Source organism: Gekko japonicus, unplaced genomic scaffold (genome assembly GCF_001447785.1).
Source record: "Gekko japonicus isolate JY-2015 unplaced genomic scaffold, Gekko_japonicus_V1.1 scaffold642, whole genome shotgun sequence".
Taxonomy (NCBI): Eukaryota; Metazoa; Chordata; class Lepidosauria; order Squamata; family Gekkonidae; genus Gekko; species Gekko japonicus.
The window spans coordinates 192,492-197,700 of NW_015159727.1; positions in this window are offsets into that span (position 1 = coordinate 192,492).

Genomic DNA, 5,209 nt, shown 5'->3' on the forward strand with positions numbered 1-5,209 from the left:
GGCTCACAAATTTTTGTCTTAGCTCAGGAAGGAGGGCTCCAGAACAAATTAATTAATGCAGTAGCTGAATCGCTCGCTCACAACTTTAATGGCAGTAGCTCAGAAAGTAGAAATTTTGCTCACAAGACTCCACAGCTTAGAGGGAACATTGGTCGTGGCCCCGCCCCCAGTGTGCCCGGCGTCATGACATCACTTCCCTGTGACGTGCATGCGGTGCGCGCTTCGCACACGCGCGCACACTCCAGGAGCCGAACTGGAGTCCCCCACCGGAAGGGTAAGTGCCACTTTGCAACCCTAGTTGGCACTGAAACAACCAACTGAAATGCTGGCTCAGACTCACTTAAACTCATGCCAGAGATAGGCTCCCTCCTCGTACTGGACAATAATCACATTTTTAGGCCCTCTCTGCATCCACAATCAAATTCATCTTTCCCGCTTAAAAAGCCCCGTTTATATTTAGTCTCAAAATGAAAGCTGTTTTTAGATTATAGATTACAGGAGGCCCAGGTCCACTTTTTTCCAGTAGAGTGCATCACATTAAATAAACCCAATGGGATTTTTTTGCAGACTATCCTTCAAGCAGCTAATTTCCAAACGCATGCAACTGTCTGACACTGATCCTTGCTAACTTAATTCCATGTCTCCCTTGAGACAGCTGGGCTGGCAGTGATATGAATGGCTCCTATTTCAGTGGTATTCCCTAGAAAGATGACTCTGTTGCAATGTTGTTTCTTCTTATCCTAATGAGGAAAACACAGAATTGCTGCAGTTTACAAATGATCTTAAGGAATCTTGTATGTTGTTTTTCCAGAATCACAAAAGGTTATGACAGGATAAGCTGCAAAGAATCTTTCTTTGTCCTCTCCTAAAATATAGCACAGAGTGCAGGCCCATGATACTTGTGGGGGCAGGATTCCCTCCCAATTTTCTCACCGGGCCGACATCTCCACCGCCAGCAGGGCCAGTACAATTCCTGGGCTGCCTACTGGCAGCAGCATGCCCAGTGAAGCTCCAAAGTTGCATCAGCAGTGGGGGCATGCCCAGTGCAGCTTTCACTGGGCCCAGCATGGATTCCAAGTTGCGTAGCCACCACCAGGCCCAGCCCAGACCCCTGGGTTGCATGGTTGCTGCCAGATCCAGTATGGAGCTTTAGACTATGCAGCCGCTGCCTGGCGCAGTGCAGATCCTGGCCTGTTAGGGTTGCCAAGTCCATCTTCCACCCCCAGCGGGGGACTTTGGGGGGGGGCGTTCCTGGAGGGGGTGGGGCATCCCCAACATGATGACATCAAGTTGGGGACACCTGCCTCCCCCCCCCACCCGCCCGTGCGCCGGATCTCCAGAAACGGCAGCTCCCTGCACTTAAAGTAGCCGGCAGCTGGCGTTTCCCCTTTAAGAGCAGCTGCGTTTCCCTTTTAAGAACGAAGCTGGCATTTCCCTGCAAGCTTGCAGAGTTCGCGCTTGGGAGGAAACACACTTAAAGGGAGAGAGATGGGTGGCTGTGGGTGTTGGGGGTGGGGCTTCCCCCACTGGCCATCTGGCCGGCGGAGGGTAGAACCCCCCCCAAAACAGGGGACCCCTGGCAAACCAGGGGGTTTGGCAACCCTATGGCCTGTGTGGAGCCCTGGACTGTGCAGCAGCTGGACCCAACACTGAAGCTGAAGCATAAGCACATTTCTGTAATTTCAAAGATACCCGTAAACAATGAAACGGTAATTCTGGTTGATGAACTTTAAAACAAAACCATTAAGCACCAACTTGATGTTATAACTTTATACCCCTTCTCTTTTAAATAAAAGAAATATTGATATGAGATTTCCCCCTCAAACAGATTTGTGACAGAACCCCCCCCCCCCAAAGTTTTTTATTTGCTTTTTCCTGCTCAAGAACATATTCATAATACTTTAATACTACCTAGGATAATCCTGTAAATGTCTTTAAATACTGTATATACAGTCAAGCATATGTTCATCAGACAGGCACACAGGTTTAGTGTTAAGAGCTTATTTGTACAATTAAGTTTTCCCCTGCATTTCTCTAAATGTAATAATAATACTTACATTGACCCTGCAAGGTAGGCTGGTGTAATCCTGATACTGCTGGGGGTGGGTGGGCAGGCGGGCACCGAAGTGAAGATATAGCAGTTCGCCTAAAGCCACCTCGGGTGATTCTGCATCTAGCATTCACTCCACATTTTCTCAACTGGGAGGAAAAAGTACAGCTGAAACCACATTCAAATACCTCAGGGCAATGCTGTATTGACTGCAAAGTCACCCTTGAACGGTCATAAAATGGCCATAAATCTATGCAGAAGGTACAATAAAACCCGATGAACAAAGAAAGTCAAAGTGGCATGCAATGCAGAGGGGAATTTCTGTTCCAACATGGGTTTGGTAAAACAACAGAGGGAAAAGCCAATGCAGAATCAGCCCTAGTGAGTTCTTGGCTGTTGCAAGAGTTTGAAATGGAGTCTTCTGTGTTTATGGCTCAGTTGCTTAGCCAATATGCTTCACAATTCCATGGAAGACCTCCTGTAGCCCACACATCTTTTGTAACTGTTGTTTAGGACTGTCCATCTCACATGTACTTAATCCCCCTTCCCCCTGTCAAATATGTAATTAAACTAGGGTTGCCAAGTCCATCTTCCACCCCCAGCGGGGGACTTTGGGGGTGTTCCTGGAGGGGGCGGGGCATCCCCGACGTGATGATGTCACGTTGGGAATGTCTGCCGCCCTCCCCACCCGCCCGCGCACCGGATCTCCAGAAACTGCACTTAAAGGAGCCGGCGTTTCCCCTTTAAGAGCAGGAGCTGGCGTTTCTCCTTTAAGAGCAGCTGCATTTCCCTTTCAAATGCACAAAGCTGGCATTTCCCTGCGAGCCTGATCACAAGCGGATCCGGCTTGGGAGGAAACACGGGTTCCACACACTTAAAGGGAGGGGTGGCTGTGGGTGTTGGGGATGGGGCTTCCCCCGCTGGCCATCTGGCCGGCGGCAGGTAGAACCCCCCCCCAAAAAAAACGGGGGATCCCTGGCAAACCGGGGGTTTGGCAGCCCTAAATTAAACAGTCCTCCTCACAAAAGTAAAAGATAGGTAGTTAAAAATTATGCTCCAGCTATCTGTTTGCATGGATCCTATTTATTTCTAAAGTGAATTTATGAAGTTTAATGTGAAGATTATATGTTCATTTCCCCCCATGCCTCTTAAGGACATCCTTTTGGGTTGTCTGTCAAAATGCATACATAAACAACTCTGGTTATCAGTCTTGCATAACAGAATGTGGATTCATAAAACCAACAATGAATTTAGAAATTTTAAGAATATGCTGTCTGCTTTGGTCTAAAGCTTCTAAGAAGAGATTCAATTCATTTTATTAGATTGACTGATTCTTACAAAACAGATCATAAATGTTCTTGGTTTCTACAGATTTTTAAAACCTGAAGAAACATGCCGCTTATTGTGTGTGTGTCATTTTTACCCTCGTGAACAAAATGAAGCAAAAAAAATTATAGCACATGGGTCACAATAAATGTGCCATTTTGGTTCTAATAAAAGGTGTGGTGGCTGTTTTTCATATCTGCTAATCAGAAACAATGAAGGAATGTATGTTCTGAACTCTGAATGCAGAACACTTAAATTCTGCCACTGAAATACATTATAAAATCATTTAAATTTTAACCAAAAAATAACTTGCCCAATTGGCTTCGACTGATTTTTAAGCTCTTCAGTAATTTCGCCATCAATAATTACAATAGTAGATGCTAGATGTTCTTACTATAATGATAGTGGTACACTGAATACCTTGTGTCATGAAGAATTCCACTTAAAACAGCCAAATACTTCTTTTGACATTTTCTCCTCAGGAATGAACTTTTGAATGAGGGAGTGGTTTATCCAAGTTTAGAGTGATAAACAGAAGATATGAGAGCAGAACAGGCCTGCAGGGCAGATGTAAAGCTCATGTATTGTTTGTTGCCATTTGCCTTGAAATTATTTCCTGTGTTTTTGGTGGAGGAATTAGATTGAAAAAGCATCATTATAGTAGGAAACCACATAGTGCCACTGCCATTGTGTGACCTTCCTTTTTCTTTCATCTGTTGCAAAGCACAGAATAATTCAGGTCACTACAACAGGTAAAAGGAAGCAGAACTAATGCAGGTTCAGGAAGAGTTGCACCTATGGAATGTGGTCCTGCCCAAAGCAGGGGCATAGACTTTTAAATTTCTGGGGGCTGGGGCTGGGCTGGGCCAGAGGCATTGCTATGCTAGTTCCTTAAAAGAACTGGGGCCCAGTGACATCACAGGGAGGGGCCTCCATTGTCACTATCTATGGAGGCAGGGCCATGGGGGATTTAGGGAGGGGCTCCCCAGAAATTTAGGGGGCCTGGGAATCTCCCTAAAATGCCCTTGGGCTGGGCCAAACCCAGGAAAAGGTGAGAGTTTGCCAGTGGTTATAGTGGTATCTCAACAGTTTCCTGCTGTGTCCTGTTTTTGAAATTCACTTTTAGAATAGTCATTTTAAGATCTGCAAATCTACATAACATGTGCCTAGGACAAACTAATGGTCACAAATTTGACAGTAAGAAAGGCAACAGTAAGAAAGTCTGTAGGGGAATATTTTTAAAGTTTTCCTGGACATTCATTTACAGGAGTCTTGTTTCTGCCTTATTTATAAAGGTAACTTTGAACTGAAATTTACTAAATTAGGGCATCACAGATGCCTTCGTTTGGCCTCTCATTCAGGTCTATACTGCAGGATGTTGTAGGTGTGCAATAGGAATCTTCAGCATCAGAAAGGACTTTCCTCTTTCTAATTACAAATCTATTCATGGCAGGAGGGGGAGGTTAGCTACACCCCCCCATGCCGCTTCTCCTGCCCACCCGCCAAGCCGTACGGAGCCGGCCACCACGGGCCCGTCTTTGGTGCTCCCCCCCGGCTTTAGAGGCCTTTGGGGAGAGCAGGTGACGGGCGGCAGTGGTAGACAGGCAGCAGAAGCCTTCCAAGACCCACCACCACCCCCCGTGCCGCTTCTCCCACCCACCTGGACAGCCGGCAGAAGCCCTCCAAGGCCCCTCACCCCTCCGCGCTGCTTCTCCCTCCCGCCTGGAGAGACAAACGGGCGGCAGAAGCCATCCAAGGCCCCCCCACCCCTCCACGCTGCTTCTCCCACCCCCCCGGAGAGCCGGATGGGCAGCAGAAGCCTTCCAAGCCCCC